Here is a 17,943-nt window from a genome sequence, read left to right on the forward strand (position 1 = left end):
TTTACAATGGTCTAAATTCCCTACAATCCCCTCTACTTCTCTTCCATCTCCTACCAGTCTCCCCACTTAGCTCCAAGAAGCGGGGGAGGGGCACAGGTACTCTCCTGTTTTTCAAAGTCAATGAAAATACTCCTACCTAAGGGCCTTTGCACTTATTATTCTACCTGATTAGAAAACCCTTTCCCCAGATCACTGCATGGTTTGCTCTGTCACTTCCATCATGTCTTTGCCTAAATATAACTTATAGAAGAGGCATTCCCTTTACAAAATAGAAAAACACCCATCCCACCTCTTCTCACACTCATCCTGTTTTATTTCTCCTGTGCTCTTTTCACCATCTGGTGTACAATATATTTATTTATTGTCTACACGCTTCCATTGGAATGTAAAGTTCACATGGAAGTGGATTTTTGTCAATTTGGTTCAATGTACTATTCTAGCATCAAGAACGGTACCTGGCACATAGGTGGTAGTCAATAAATATTTAAATTAACTCCATGCCTTATGTGGGTTACACGTTATTGGCTTCAATTTATTCCTTTTCTAGTTTTTTCCCTCCTCTTTCTTATTTCTTAAATTCAAATGCCCATCCAGGGTTTCGTGTTACTAATGGTGAACTGATGGACCTGCCAAATATCTTATTGGTTAGTTATTAAAATAAATCCTTTTTGGAATAAAAACAAATAATAATTTATACAAAAACAACTACTTTTACATACACTACTCACAAATACACACATTTTAAATTTTCCCTATAATTTTTGATTTTCATAATGAAAGAATTACAGAAGTCTTAATGTATATTTATAAATATATAAAGTAGAATTTCTGTATTTCTTCCGAAGAACTCAAAGCATTTTTTACCAGCACTTACTCACTCTCAAAACATTCCAGAGAAGGGTTTGGAGAGCATGATTCTCTTCATTTTTAAAATGGAAAAAACTGAAACCAAGTGACACAGATTATTAAATAATAGCAGAGTATCAATAAACTGAAAAGGAAATTAATTTGAAAATACTGATCACTACCCTAGAAATGTATGTAGGAATAGAGAACTATTACGTTTCCTTAACTTGATCAAGGAGAAAAAAGAATAGTATCCTTTGGGCATATTCTGCGAATCCACTTAGGCAGTAGGACTGGAAAATCATGATTGGCAAACTCCACATACCAAATTTAAGTGTTTCTAGTAAAGATAAATCCAAGTTCTGAAGATACTTCACAACAAAGAATGCTTTTATCTACTAAATGTAAACTGCCTGAAAAGCAGTCCCTACAGCAGCTGCCAGACGTTGTTTTTGAATTTTCAAAGCAATGTTCTTTGTGAATGATATTCTTTCAGCTTTTGGAAAGATGCATCTATACAATCTAGGTCTTCCATCCAGGGGCAAGGATGCTATGTTGTTACACAACTTATTCTGGTTCCTACTATAATACATTCAATTTAAAACACAGTTGCAAGGAGAAACACAGAACTAAGAATGCTAGAATCTCTTCATTCACGCTCAAAGAGGCAAATTCAACATTCATCTCACGTGCAACTTTGGGATTAACATTTTCAAACCACTGAAACAATCCAAAACAGTCTAGCCCAAATACAAGGGAAACTAACATTAATCTACCGCATGAAGCCCTTTTTCCCAGATCATTTTCGCTATGAACAAACTTTTTAGAAAATTGCTAATTACAGTTGACCCTTGAACAACAAAGGTTTGAACTGCACAGGTCCACTTAAATGAAGATTTCTTCAATAGTAAACACTACAGTACTACATGATTTGCAGTTGGTTGAATCCACAGACGTGGAGGAACCACATATACAGAGGGCTGACTATGTGGATTTTCTACGGCTTGGAGGGTCAGCGCCCTTAACCCCCGTTTTGTTCAAGGGTCAACTGTATATATTTTCTAAGTACTACAAATATTGAGTCCTTACAGTGGGTTTAGCATTCGCAATTTAAAAATAATAAAAATACCAAAGTTTTACTGAGCTCTTAATATGTGCAAAGCTCTATGCTAAAAGTTTTATACAGATTATCTCATTTTAAGCCTCACAATCACCATGAGGTAGTTACTATTATTCTTCTCTTTTTAGAGATGAAAAGACAAGTTAACAGCCAATAAAAGGTAGAGTCTAGGTCTGCCTGGCTCCTCTTAAACACTATGTTATTCTGCCTCCCAAAGATCATTTTTAGTCCTGATCTTATTACTCCTCTCTGCTACATTTGGCATATTTGATATTTGAAACTCTCACCTGGCTGCTATGATCACACATTCTACTGGCTCTCCAACTACCTCTCTAACCAGTCCACCATTTCCTTTATGGATTCACCATTCTTAATCTATTCCTTCATCCATTCAATAAATATTTTCACAGTCTCTAAATATGTTTTGAGAATTGTGATACCCATTGTAGATATAGTCATAAGTAATACAATTTTTATAGTCCTTGGTGTCATGAACTTCAAATTTAGCAGGGGATACAAATGAATGAATGATCACACAAATACATATAACTAATAAATGTGAAGGTACTACTATGTGAGGTAGTATATCAAGGAAACGTGGAGGGGCGGGGAACATATCTTAGAAAAACATGTAACTATAAACTGAGACCCAGGGAATAGCCAGGCAAAATGTGGAGGTGAAAATGATCCAAAAATAGGGAACAGTGGGTGTAAAAACTCCCTGAGACTGTAAAGGTTAACAGTAGGTAAACCAAATGGAGAACAGCACAATACGAAAATGGAATGTTAAACAAAAATAGCTTGCAGAGGGTCTTGTTGGCCTACATGAAAGATATGGAATTCAAAAAGAAGCTCTGTAAAGGAGAGTAATGATACAATTTACATTTTAAGAAAACTTCTCTGGTTGCTGTGGGAGAATGATTAGAAAAATAGTAAAAGCTGATTCTGGAGTAACAGTCAAAAGATTGACAGATTAGGTAGTAGCACTGGAAATTTTTAAAGAATGGATGGATTAAGAGATATTTTAGAGGTATAATAGATATGATTTGTCAGTAAGAAGTAGGAGGGGAGGTAAATAAAATATGAAGACTTGAGCAATCATAGAATTGTATGGTGGTACCATTTAGACACTCCTTAAACAAATATTTACTAAGTGCCCATTATGTAACAGAAACTTACATAGCACTGCAAAAAAACACAAAAATCCTGCCCTCATGGGGCTAGCATTCTATAAGTTGTTTGCCAGAATGACACAGAAGGGGAGATCAAGAGTTCAGTAATAAATGTGTTTAATTTTAGGTGCTTGTGAAACATTTAAGTAGAAAGGTCAAGTAGACAGATGGAAATATAGGCACATGATATATACAGAGGGAGGCAGTATGACAATATATGAACATAAAATAAAAGGAGTTTTATAAGTTTTAGTTTTAACTTGATAAGAAAGGTAATTTATCTTATTAACTTTCCCTAATACGTAAAAATAACTTTTTTTTTGGATAAGTACATATCTAAAATTACCACAATGCAGACTAAACAATGTTTGCAGATTTTTAGCTTAAAATAAGTAAAATCTAGCTTGACTCATCTATGATAATTTTCATTTTCCTTTGCAGTCTTTATTAAACATAGTTAGAGACTGTAATCATTGTTGTATTTCTCAACATTCAAAACCAGATATAAATTAACTATACAAAACTTTTAAAAATTCATAGCTCATTGTGCATTTTAATTTGTCCTGGGTTTCATGCTCTTTAAAATTTTTATAAATGACCATAATATTTCTTAGAATATATCATATTAGCTAAGTAATCACAGAAATGTGGGGATCATCCTTGACTTCTCAACCTAACACCAAAACATGTGAAAACCACGTAAATAATTTTTGATTACACATAGTTCCTATTCCACTGCCACTGAGTTGTCCAAAAAAACAATTCTTACCCAAAATATAGTAGTGGCCTTCTAACTCCTTTGTATATCCACCTTGCTCTCCTCCAGTCCCTTCCTCCAGCCAGAAGGATGATTTTAAAAATAATCTAATTATGTCATTTCTCCGCGTAAAACCTTTGGATGCTTTCATACTGACCTTTGGATATAAAAGTCCCTTATCCTAATCATAATTTATAACTTAAATTTTCAGTATGGTACAGTAGTTAAAGACACAAACTCTGGATCCAGAATGCACAGGCTCAGATCCCAGTTCTGGTATATTAATTTTGGGCAAGGCACTCTATGCCTTGTTCTCTCATCCATGAATAGAAACTGTTGTTAGGGTTCAATGAACTAATACATGAGTAGTACTTACAAAAGTACTTCACACACACACCAGTGTTTACGTTTACTTTTTTGTTATTATCAGCCCCTACCTAACTCTAGCCACACTCTTCCCACTCTTCTATAAGCACAGCAGGGGCAAATAAAAGCCCCCCAAAGCAGTAACATATGTGTGACATACAAGTGTTCTAAGTACTTTTCAGTTCCCCAAATGTCTCTGTCTTCCTCCCTCTAGGAGAACAGTTACTTCTCTCTGCCTAGTACTCTTTTCTACCTGCTTCTTTGATGACTTCTACTCATCCTTTCCATCTCAGCTTAAAGGTCACTTTATCAGGGAGACATTTCCTAACCCCCTAGACCAGGGGAGATCTCCCTGTTAGGGGGTCATATAGCATACTGTAATAAGCCCCTTAAAACTTACCATACCAGTAAGCTATATGCTTAATATCCATATTTTATACTAGACCATTTGTTTCATGAGAATAAGAATCCTATCTACCTTATCACTGCTATATCCTTAGTAAAGTTCCTGGACCATAAAAGGCATTCAATAAGTATCTATTGACTGAATAAGCCAACATGCATATTACTATATTTTTAATCACGTATATAGAGAACAGACAAAATGAAAATTGAAATATTAAAAAACTGAGATATATATATATAATTTTTTGGCTGTATGCGGGCCTCTCACTGTTGTGGCCTCTCCCGTTGCGGAGCACAGGCTCCAGATGCACAGGCTCAGTGGCCATGGCTCACGGGCCCAGCTGCTCCGCGGCATGTGGGATCTTCCTGGACCGGAGCACAAACCCATGTCCCCTGCATCGGCAGGTGGACTCTCAACCACTGCGCCACCAGGGAAGCCCAGAACTGATATTTTAATTGTCTAAACACTATTTAATCTCATACTGCTTTTATAACTTAAAAAATAAGCTCTATGTATATCACCAGTAAAAGACTAAGCAGTTTCCTAACTGGTTTAAGATGTTTTACATTAAACCACTGAATCACTGATGTTACATAAGTCACTGAAATCAGAAAAAGCTAAAATATCTTCATGAAGATACCAAAAAATTTTAAACTATGTCCCTAAATGACTTATACAACAAAAACTACACTTAAAAAGCTGGACAAATTAAGCTTTTTTACTCAGCTACAGAACCCTTTATTTAAAAGACAGGGACAATCACCAACAATTCCTAACTTTCAAAGTACTAATCACCAGTAAATCTAGCTATTTTTATATTTATGTATTGTATATATTTCTTAAATTCCAAGATGCCACTGATTCTAAGAGGCTTCATGAATCAATGACCGCATTTTCAGGAGGAAATTTTTTTATAAGCCACTACCACATTAAATGTAATTATCAGTTGTATTATTTCCTACTTTCAGAAACATTAAACTGGGAGGAAAGAATGTGTCTCATGACCAAAGAAATACTTATTATACCAACAAACTACTTCAGAAACTCAGAACAGGAAAGTGAAATAGCAGACATAAATTATAACTAGTAAGCCACAAGAGGAAAATATACACAGAAAGAATTCCCAAAGCTAATCCTTCGGAAAAAACTATACTCATCGACTGTCAGACAGATAATCTAATCAAAGCTTACTTAATTCTTCCTGACAAGCAAAGTTAACACAAACTGAATATATGTAACTTCAACTGTTTTTTAAAAAAAGGAAGGATGGGGACTTCCCTGGTGGTCCAGTGGGTAAGAGTCCTCACTCCCAATGCAGGAGGCCCAGGTTCAAGCCCCGGTCAGGGAACTAGATCCCGCATGCATGCCACAACTAAGACCCAGAGCAGCCAAAATAAATAAACAAAAAAACAAACAAACAAATATTTTTTTAATAAATAAAATTAAATTAAAAAGGAGGGATGGGTCCATGGTTGCAAGGAACATGTAGGGACATTGAACTCTATCCTTAGGGAATTCTAAAATGGCAACAGGAGGGAAGCAGAAGTTAACGTCAGAAAGATTTTCTCATTAGTGAATTATTACACTTTGACCAGTATTAAGGGCTGTCAACTCAGGGCCAATCCACTTGGTTATACACTAAACAAAAGAGTCGTTTCCAAGAGGGTACCATTTACATTGTAAATACATTATATTTATTTTCCATAAAACTTTTCTGGGAAAAAATTGGAGTCGGAATGTAAAATGGTGCAGCTGCTTTGGAAAACAGTCTGGCAGTTACTCAAAAGGCTAATCAGAGTTACCACATAACCTTGCAATTTCACTCCTAGGCATATACCCAAGAGAAATGAAAACATTTATCTTGGACTTCCCTGGTGGCACAGTGGTTAAGAATCCACCTGCCAATGCAGGGGACACAGGTTCGAGCCCTGGTCCGGGAAGATCCCACATGCCGCAGAGCAACTAAGCCCGTGCGCCACAACTACTGAGCCTGCACTCTAGAGCCCACAAGCCACAACTACTGAGCCCGCGTGCCACAGTATTGAAGTCCACCGCGCCTAGAGCCCATGTTCTGCAACAAGAGAAGCCACCACGAGAAGCCCGCAAACAGCAAGGAAGCACAGCGCCCGCTCGCTGCAACTAGAGAAAGCCTGCGTGCAGCAACAAAGACCCAACACAGCCAAAAATAAATTAATTAAATAAAAATATTAAAAAATTTTTTATCTACACAAAAACTTGTACACAAATGTTCACAGGAACATTATCCATACAATGAAATGTTATTCATCAATGAAAAGGCATGAAGTAGAGCCATCCCTCAGTATCCGCGGATAACTGGTTCCAGAACCCCTACAAATACCAAAATCCGAAAATACTGACGCCCCTTATATAAAATGGCATAGTATTTGTGTATAACCTACATGTATTTAAATCATCTCTAGATTGCTTCTAATTCCTAATACAATGTAAATGCTACATAAATAGTTGTAAATAAGATGTAAATGCTGTATAAATAGCTGTGTGCAGCAAATTCAAGTTTTGCTCCTTGGAACCTTCCAGAATTCTTTCCCCCATTCTTTCTTTCTATCTGTCTATCTATCTATCTATCTATCTATCTATCTACCTATGGCTGTGTTGGGTCTTCGTTGCTGCACGCGGGCTTTCTCTAGTTGCGGCGAGTAAGGCTACTCTTCTTTGCGGTGCACAGGCTTCTCATTGCAGTGGCTTCCCCTGTTGTGGAGCATGGGCTCTAGGCGCACGGGTGTCAGTAGTTGTGGCATGTGGGCTCAGTAGTTGTGGCTCGTGGGCTCTAGAGCGCAGGCTCAGTAGTTGTGACGCATGGGCTTAGCTGCTCCACGGCATGTGGGATCTTCCCGGACCAGGGCTCAAACCCATGTCCCCTGCATTGGCAGGTGGATTCTCAACCACTGCACCACCTGGGAAGCCCCCCACCAACAAACATTTTCAATCCATGGATAGTTGAATGTGCGGATGTAAAACCCATGGATATGGAGGGCCAGATGTACTGATACATGCTACAACATAGATGAACTTTGAAAACATTATGTTAAATGAAGGAAGCCAGTTCCAACAGACAACATTGTAAGATTCCATTTGTATGAAATGTCCAAACCCAGCAAACCCATACAGAAAGTAGATTAGTGGTTACCTAGGGCTAGGGTAAAAGGGGAATACCTGGGATGGGGAGTGACTATGGGTATCAAGATGCAATGTTCTAATATTAGATAGTGGAGATGGTTGCATTAACTATATGAATATGTTAAAAACCACTTAACTGTATGCTTCAAATTAGTGAATTGTATAGTACATGAATTATATCTCAATAAAGCTATTTAACATTTTTCTGGCAGATCAAAATAAAGTTTCTTGTGGAAGGGATTCCCTTCCTAGTTTACATAAAAACAGATTATGGACTAGTGGCAGTCCTGAAAAAACCTTTTTCAATTAACAGATTTCAATATGGCAAGAAGATGAGTTATTTGATATATGTTTGTTGCATGTTGACCTAACTGGTTATCTACTTGGAGAAGACAAAGGTAGAACCATTCCTCATTAAACACAAGAGTAATTTCCTCATGGACTTCCCTGGTGGCACAGTGGTTAAGAATCCGCCTGCCAATGCAGGGGACACAGGTTCAAGCCCTGGTCCGGGAAGATCCCACATGCCGCGGAGCAACTAAGCCCGTGTGCCACAACTACTGAGCCCACGTGCCACAACTACTGAGCCCGCATGCCACAACTACTGAAGCTGTGCACCTAGAGCCCATGCTCCGCAACAAGAGAAGCCACCACAATGAGAAGCCTGTGCACTGCAGCGAAGAGTAGCCCCCACTCACTGCAACTAGAGAAAGCCCAGGCACAGCAACGAAGACCCAATGCAGCCTAATTAATTAATTAATTAATTAAAAAAAGAATAATTTCCTCATGGATTTAAGAGCTATATGTACAAATAAAAGCACTTGAAGAGTACTGGTGAATATTTCTATAGCCTATGGTTGAGAAACCTTAAGCAAATCAGGAAACGAGAAACCATAAAGGAAAATAAGTGACCAATTTGATTACATAAAAGCATTATATACCGTGATGTAAGATGTAAACAAAATCAAGGACAAACAACAGATTGGGAGAAAATATAATGAACATGAAAAAGGATTAATATCTCTAACATACAAAGTTATTCTATAAAGTAGTACGTAAGAAAAGACATACAGGAGATATGCACAGGCAATTACAGAAGACATAGAAATAATTAGAAACATAAAAAGATGATCTACCTCACTGGTAGTCAGGGAGGTGTGAATTAAGATATTTTTCACTCATCACTTTGGTTGAAATTTAAGACTGATAACAACTAATACTGGCAAGGTGGGAAAGAGGGCACTAGTGGCCACCATCATTTTGGAAAGTAATCTTTTCTATCATAGAAAAATAAAAGTACCAATAAAAGGATACTTATAGCAGTCCTTGATGTGCTACATACACAAAAACAGTTAAATATATATATACTCACACACAAATATACAGCCATGTATGCTATTTTTAAGTAAAAATGCAAGCATCAGCTCATATTTGTAAAGAGTAGAAAAAAACATGTATTTGTATGCACACAGAAATAAATATGAATGATTATACATCAGCTGATAGCACTGGTTATTTTAGGGGAAAAGGTTTGGAAGTAAACGGGGAAAAATCTTGTTTATAAATATTTTTTTCCTTGCCCTGTTATAGAATTTGTGTAAGTTTTATAATTAAACACAAATCCAATAAAAACATATTTTTAAAAGATTTGAAATATACATAGGTACCATAAGCACACACCTCTCAAGTCTTGTTCATATATACATGAAATTGAGAAAACTAACCCAATAGCTTTTGGATGTACTTTCTAACTCCATTATCTTAATACTGACTAGCTATTTCCTTAATATATTCCTCTCCTTTTTGTTTCCATTCAATAGACTGCCACCTACTACACACCTCTTTATCTTTTTATTATTTTGTTTTATTGTGGTAAGAACAGTTAACATGAGATCTACCAAATTTTTAAGTGTACAATACACTATTGTTGACTATACATACAATGCTATACAATAAATCTCTAGAGCTTATTCATCTTGCTTGACAGAAACTTTATGCCTATTAATAAATAATTCTCCATTTCCTCCTACCCACAACTACATGCCTCTTCAAACTAGATCAGGAAAAAAAAGACAAATGGGACTTTATGAAAAATGAGAACTTCTGTTCATCAAATGACACCACCTAGAGAGTGAAAAGGGAAGCCATACATTGGATGATGATATTTGCAACGCATATATCTGAGAAAGGAATTGCATTCAGAATATGTATTAAGAGCAGGTACTTCACAAGAGGATGTCCAAACATCCAACGCACACATGAAAAGTTGCTTAAACTCACCAGTCATCAGTGAAATGCAAATCAATACCAATGAAATACTATTACCCACCAAAACGGCTAAAATTTAAAAGAATGGCAACACCAAAAGCTGGGGAAGATGTAGAGCCTGATAAAGTTATAAAGTCATAAAATCAACTTGGAAAACCGTCTGACAATATTTACTAAAGATAAAAATATGCTTACCCTGTGGCCCAGCAATTCCACTCCTAGGTATATGCCAAAGACAAATGAGTGCATACTGTTCACCAAAAGAGGGGAGGTGCCCAGGTAAGGCTTCACAGCATCAACTTGAACTTTGTCTCAGAAGTTGGGTGGGTGTTCTCTAAGCAGCCAGGCACTGGGAGGAACATGAAAGTCATGGAGATATAAACGAACCGTGTATGGGAATGATGACAGTTCCAAACAGCTGAAGCACAAGGGTAGGAAGCCCAGTGAGACACAAAGCTAAAGAGGTAGGCAGGATCTTGAAGAGTGCTAAAGAGTGTGTCCTGCCAAGGCACATGGTCAGGTTTGGATTCAGAAATCGCATGCATTTCAGAGACGTGTGTGGGATATAGCTAGGGAGGCTTGGTAACTGTATGCTGGAAGCCAATCAGGGTGGGTCACAGACAGACGATTATCACTTTGCTGCCATTTTACTGATTTTGGAGAATTACTTTTCTCATACCCAGTCTGCCATTCTAACATTGGTATGTTGCTTTAACTAACGATTCTCCAGAAATTACTGCATTATCAAAATGGTGAAGAGAAAAAGAAGGTGGCCAGATAACAGACAGTACAGCAAAGATTTACTTAAACCACCATCTAACCACCACCATCCCATGTGAGTTTATGTCCATTTTTAAATGCAATTCCTGTTGAAGAACAAGTAAATAATGCAACTGTCATTCCGTAACATTCATAATTAAGATGCTTATGAAACAAGAAACTTGGAGGTAGCCACTTTTAATCACCTAGTTCTAAGTCTCAGTCAATAGTTTCCAAATTTGTGTGGAACAGATTCATCTAGAAATATTTCTCGAGGCTTATCTGAATCCCAAATCATACTACTTTCTTAAACATCTCAATTCTACTTAAGAAGATTGCCTCTAACTATCTGGAAATTTTTGTTAATATTTTCTTAAGGACACCATTTACACGGAAGAGAACAGGCTCTCTAATACATACGAATGATAATTCTGACTTAGACTTAGGATCCATACATGATATGGATCAATTCTCTGGTGATTTCTGTAAAACAGCAACAAGAGATCAGAAAAACTCTAGGGAATATGTTGTTACTAGAAAAGTTTCCCCTTAATGTTCTGGAATTAATTCCGTTTCCTGGACTGACGAAGTCCAAAACTACCAGCCTTTAGGCACAGTGCCAATTCAACAGATGGGCCCTACATTTTCCTAATGGTAGAGGTGGATTGGCAAGTGTGAAGTCATGTGCTCAAGCAAGAGGGTATGTTTCATGCATTAGATAAGAGGGTTCCTGATAGGTTTTTAACAACAAAAAACATAGGCACTTCCCTGGTGGCGAATCCCCCTGCCAATACAGGGGACATGGGTTCGAGCCCTGCTCTGGGAAGATCCCACATACCGTGGAGCAGCTAAGACCATGCACCACAACTACTGAGCCTGCGCTCTAGAGCCCACAAGCCACAACTACCAAGCCTGCGTGCCCAGAGCCCGTGCTCCGCAATGAGAAGCCACAGCAATGAGAAGCCTGGGCACCGCAACAAAGAGTAGCCCGTTCACTGCAATTAGACAGAGCTCACGGGCAGCAACGAAGACCCAATGCAGCCAAAAAAAAACCAAACCAAAACAAAAAACCTATACACTGTGATTGCTTTTGTTCTCTGTCATTTCTATTCCTTCCAATTTCTGACACCTCAAATGTATTTACATAGATCTTTATCCACATCCAGAAAAACATGTCCTGCAAAATGCAGTAAGTCAACCTAAATGATATTAAGCCCCTAAGAGTTACAAGTATTAGTTACATCTTACAAATGTATTCTAGCAGGTTAGGTATGTTGACTAATTAAGTGCACAGATGAAAAACCAGCTTAATAAAAGGAAGGTATAACAATGCCCAATGATAGTCTACATAAGAAATTAGGAGACAACTTGATCTCATTCTTACTCTGTAAATTTTCAAAGCTAGAAATGGTTGTTAATGAGTAAGCAGCTTCATCTCTTTTGACACCTCATTCATTACTTTATAAACTTGTATTTATTTGTTTTACCTTATGTTGCCCTCCACAACAGATATCTAGGAAGCTAATGACTATTCTGGCCATCTTTTCAGAGTAACCAAGTAGAAATAGGCACTCTGGTTCTTAATTTCACATAAAATGAGTGTTCTGAGTTCTGCGACACAAAGAGCTATTTAACAGATAAAAGAACAGCAACTTGTTCCTCAACCATTTTATTTTTGTCTCTATGTCTTGACTAGTTAGTACTTGCTAGGTTTTCTTAGTCAGCAAAGTATTATCCCTAAAATTATCAAAAGATTCTTTCAACCCTGGCATTTTTAGTAAGTGTCAAGAATACTCCACAACTCAGTCCAAGAACTTCATCTCTTCTCTACATTCACTATCCAGGTAATCTCATGAAGTCCCATGGCTCTAAACAGCATCTCTACACTGATCAACTCCCAAATTTACATTTGCCCCAACCTTGAGACTTAGATACCCAACTGCCCTACTCAATATCTCAACCAGAAACATTTAATAGAAAACTTAAAGTCAGTATATCCAAACCAAACTTAGTATCTGCATTCCCGCAACCTGCTTCTCCCAGTGTCCGTCATCTCAGTAAATAGCATCCAAATGTTAAGGCCATCACTGGAATCATTCTTGACTTACTCTTTTACTCAGACCACACATCCAATCCAGGTTATCCTCCCTACTACCTTCAAAATATATCCCCAAATCCATCTCCCTGATAACACTTTAGGTTCAACTCCTAATCATCTCTTGCCTCAAATATCACAACCTCCTACTAACTGATCACTCTGGTTGCATTACCGTTGCCTTCCAAAGTGTATATATTAGCCCAAGTCATTTCCCTGCTCAAAACCTCCCAAGAGCTTCCTATCAAGTCCAGAATAAAACCTAGACACTTAGTCAAGTCTTAAAAGTCCCTACATTATCTAGGCCCTGGCTACCTCTTTTCCCTATTTTCTATTATTCTTCCCCACATTGTTTACTCTGTCCCAGCTCTTTCCCATTTCTGAAATACACCACACTACTGCCTCAGCACTTATGCTTATGCCCCAGATAGATTCATGGGGTCCTTCGTATCATTCAGATTTCTGCTCAAATACTACTGCCTCAAAGGACTTCCCTAACTACCTAATATCCCCTTACCTTGTTTACATTTCCTTTACAACACTTATCACTGAAGGACGTCCCTGGTGGTCCAGTGGTTAAGACTCCGTGCTGCCAATGCAGGGGGCCTGGGTTTGATCCCTGGTCAGGGAACTAGATCCCACATGCCACAACTAAAAGCCCACATGCCGCAACTAAAAGATCCTGCGTGCCACAACGAAGACCCCGCTTGCTGCAAGTAAGACCCAACACAGCCAAATAAATAAATAGTAAAAAAATAAAACAGAACACTTATCACTGGAATGCTATGACATCATATCCATGTATACAATTTCTATCTTACTACTCACTAGAAAGTGAGTACCATGATGGCAGTGATTCTTGCCTATCATTATTCACTGCTCTATCCCCCGGGCTTAGCACAGTACTTGGCATAAAGTACAGTTCTCCCTCGGTATCTGCAGGTGGTTGGTTCCAAGACCCCTTACAGATACCAAAACCTAAGGGATGCTCAAGTCCCTTATACAAAATGGCATAGTATTTCCATATAACCTAAGCCCATCCTCCTCTATCCTTTAAACCAAGTGTCCTCAACCCCCAGGCTGCAGACCCGTAGTGGTCCGCAGCCTGTTAGGAACCGGGCCGCACAGCAGGAGGTGAGCAGCGGGTGAGTGAGCAAAGCTTAATCTGCCACTCCCCATCGCTCACATTACCACCTGAACCATCCCCAGCCCATCCATGGAAAAATCTTCTTCCACGAAACCAGCCCCTGGTGCCAAAAAGGTGGGAGACTGCTGCTTTAAACCATCTCTAGATTACTTATAATATCTAATGCAATGTGTATGCCTGTAAATACTACAATATAAATGCTATATAGTTGACGGAATGAGGCAAATTCATGTTTGCTTTTTGGAACTTTCTGGAATTTCTTTTCCCCCAAATATTTTTGATCTGTGGTTGGCTGAATCCGCAGATGCAGAACGACATGGAGGGCCAACTGTATACAATCAATACTTGTTGAATGCCTTCTGTTGGAAGGCATAGGAGGCAGAATGCTGGTTTTTATCTGACTCTGAACAGAGGACTTAACCCACTGATACCCCAAAGGCCTAACTGTCCAATGGACTGCCTTGATAAAACACAGGCACACGATAAAGATTCCTCAAGAGTTAGAGATTTTTTCCCAGAATTGATTTGCTCTGGCATAAAATAACGTATCCCAAGAAATCTTTACTATACCTTAAGAACGAGTTTTGCTTGAACCACATGTAATATGATGGTAGCAATATGTTAAATCAATACTGAAAGATCTTGTCCTGGAGAAGGAAAAGGAAAATGCCCAAGGACCTTATTTTGTTTGTGACCGTATCCTAGTGCCTGGCACATAATAATCACTCAGTGAATACACGTTGGTCTTTTTTCTCAATCAAATGAGGTGGTTTAATAAAAGAGATGGGTTCTGCTTTAGAAGACTACACTGGGCTCCTAAAAATCAAAGGAAATACTAATCAGCTTTTAAAAAAAATAATATATTTATTTTTGGCTGAGTTGGGTCTTCGTTGCGGTGCGCGGGCTTATTGCTGTGGCTTCTCTTGTTGCAGAGCACAGGCTCTAGGCCGTGTGGGCTTCAGTAGTTGTGGCACATGGGCTCAGTAGTTTTGGTTCATAGGCTCTAGAGCGCAGGCTCAGTAGTTGTGGCACATGGGCTCAGTTGCTCCACGGCATTTGCGATCTTCCCAGAGCAGGCGAGAACCCGTAGCCCCTGCATTGGCAGGCAGATTCTTAACCACTGCGCCACCAGGGAAGTCCTGTGATCAGCTTTAAAAAGAGAACTGTCATAACTAAACCCAATTCTGTTCAAAGACTTAAGGTTCTCCACCCCAAAATATTCACACAGTGAGATATATTCCTATTCACTTTGGAGACAAATCCTTGATTTGGTAAGAAGGTAAAATGAAGCCAAACACAAACACCTAACCTGGAGTTAAGTGGAAAAAAACAAAAGTAGAATTCACACGTGAGGAAAATAAGATAAACCAAGAATCAGGAAAAAACATGTATATATGTAAATAAGTTGTTTATACACACTTTCACAAATATATTTTACATATTCTTACCTCCTATAGGAAATATATATAAGGGAGGTCATTTGCTTTCCTTAAAAAATTTCTCTTTTCAGGAAATGAAATAACAGCAAATCTGTATTATGCACTTGCTACATGACACAAATTATGCTAAGAACTTACACATATTACCTCATACAATCCTCCAACAATCCTTTGCTATAAGTATTACCATCATTTTACAGTCAAGGAAACCAAAGACGATAAGTATTTTAGTATTTTGCTAAAGGGTACATAGTAAGTAGCAAAACTGGAATCTGAGCGTACTCAATTTGATTTCTTTTTGGTCCACACTGCGTGGCTTGCTGGATCTTAGTTCACCGACCAGGGATTGAACCCGTGCCCCCTGCAGTGGAAGCGCAGAGTCTTAACCACTGGACCACCAGGAAAATCCCTCAATCAGATTTTAGAGTCCACAGTCTTAACCACTATTTGAAATTTGCAACAAATTGAGGAGAAATATACCAATGTGGAGGCTGCGAGATTTTTCATTATTAAGAAAAGCAATTACACATTATTTTATTTGCCTGGGTAACTACTGTAGACAAGGCCCGATTAATTAAAATGCTGAAGGAGTGTATTCTAGTAAAAATTTTCTGAGTAACTAAAAGAGAACCAATTATTTTCTTGATTTGAATCTTTGTTAAAATTACCTTTAACTGTAAGAATATACTATTTTGTGTAAGTACAGTATACTGAACATAGTTCCATCTTTATTTTTTTGATGATCTCTAAGCACAAAGGCCAACCTTATATAGCACTGAAGACACAGGAAATCATAGGGGAATGGGTGGAAAGTTCTATAGTGATTCAAATTACAGTCCCCTGAACTCATTCTGCTATGTTATATTCACTTTCATACCCTTGCAGATGATCTTCCTCTACCTAGAATGCTCTTGCTATACCTTACTGAATAACTCATATTTATCCTTTAAAACCTGTCTCTTCCCACTGGTCAGAAGCCATCCCTAACCTTTCCTTTTCCCCACAGACTTAATAACTTTCTCCCCTCTCTACCTGGGAGAAATGTATTACATCATATATTAAGTTTGTTAACATGATGTTCCTCTTACTAGATTCACAACTCGATTCAGGCAAAAAACAAACCAAAAAAAAAATCCTAATTTTTTTCCCAACACCTAAGCACAGAAATGCTAATGGAGTAAGTACTGAAAAAATGTTAGTTGGTTGAATGATGGATGAATCAATGAACAAACAGAAGAATTACTGTTCAGAAGAAATTAAATGCTGATTTGCTCTACATTTGAGGGGGTTTTATCCCCTTAAACACACACTCAGAATTATTTTTATAATTAACTTAAATCTCTAACTAATTGCAGTCTTAAGGTGATTGCTCTTTTTTCTTTGATACACTTCTGCACCTAAACTTTAAGTTTCCAACTTGTGTTACCATTTAGTTATCAATCATATACATGGAATCTCTACTTGTTTGAGATTCTTATTCTCCAATCTTTGTATCCTCATATATATATATTATATATATAAAATATTGTTCAACCCATAATGATTATACATGATTAATTCACTCCTCCATTTTCTCAAATGTCAGAATTAGTAGTTTTTCTTTCGAAGACAATCTTTTAAATTCTCTCCATTAAGCCCTGTTAAGCTTTAAATGTTACTATTTAAACTCTAGGACTTTCATTTTCAGCAGTGCTGAATTTAAGAAACCTTATCATAAGGAATGTCTCTACCACATTCTCAATGTCATTTACACCAAGAAGCCATGATATAGCTCCTTTATAATCTGACACACCGTCCACCTGTGGTCTTAGGACAAATAAAACTGAATGAGGGGCTTCCCTGGTGGTGCAGTGGTTGAGAGTCCGCCCGCCGATGCAGGAGACACGGGTTCGTGCCCTGGTCCGGGAAGATCCCACATGTCGTGGAGTGGCTGGGCCCGTGAGCCACGGCCACTGAGCCTGCGCGTCCGGAGCCTGTGCTCCACAACGGGAGAGGCCACAACAGTGAGAGGCCCGCGTACCGCAAAAAAAAACTGAATGAGAGGAGTAATTTGGTATCAAGTGTAGAAAAGACAGAACAAAATGTAAAACAAGAAGATTAAGTCAAAGATTCATGATTTATTTACTGTGGGACTATAACAAAAGAAATAACAAAAGATAAGTTGACCAAATTTTCATTAGTGATGGAATTCACATTCATCTGTCAGCCTTTTCTGGAAGGAAAGGATATACATCTATATTCTACTTTACTGGCAACCACTTCAAATCTCTATACTCTGTTTCATCTTCGTAACTCAATAGAAATATTTACTTTCTTTTTCTACAGTATTTCTACTCATCATAACCATGCTCTGTAACATGGTTCATATTTAGCAGTTTAAGCAATGAAATGTATTTTGTGGGGTTTTTT

The 17,943-nt window shown here is 38.0% G+C and overlaps 1 protein-coding gene across 1 annotated transcript in view; it reads right to left on the minus strand.

Annotated features, from left to right (window-relative positions):
- The window catches only part of ASH1L (ASH1 like histone lysine methyltransferase), a 217,459-nt gene that overhangs the window by 193,740 nt on the left and 5,776 nt on the right, over positions 1-17,943 (minus strand). The window contains exon 2 of the mRNA XM_065878757.1: positions 10,290-10,443. The gene's annotated coding sequence lies outside the window, so the exon portion shown is untranslated. The remainder of the gene's footprint in view (positions 1-10,289; positions 10,444-17,943) is intronic.

This window comes from Phocoena phocoena, chromosome 1, assembly GCF_963924675.1.
Source record: "Phocoena phocoena chromosome 1, mPhoPho1.1, whole genome shotgun sequence".
NCBI classification, from domain to species: domain Eukaryota; kingdom Metazoa; phylum Chordata; class Mammalia; order Artiodactyla; family Phocoenidae; genus Phocoena; species Phocoena phocoena.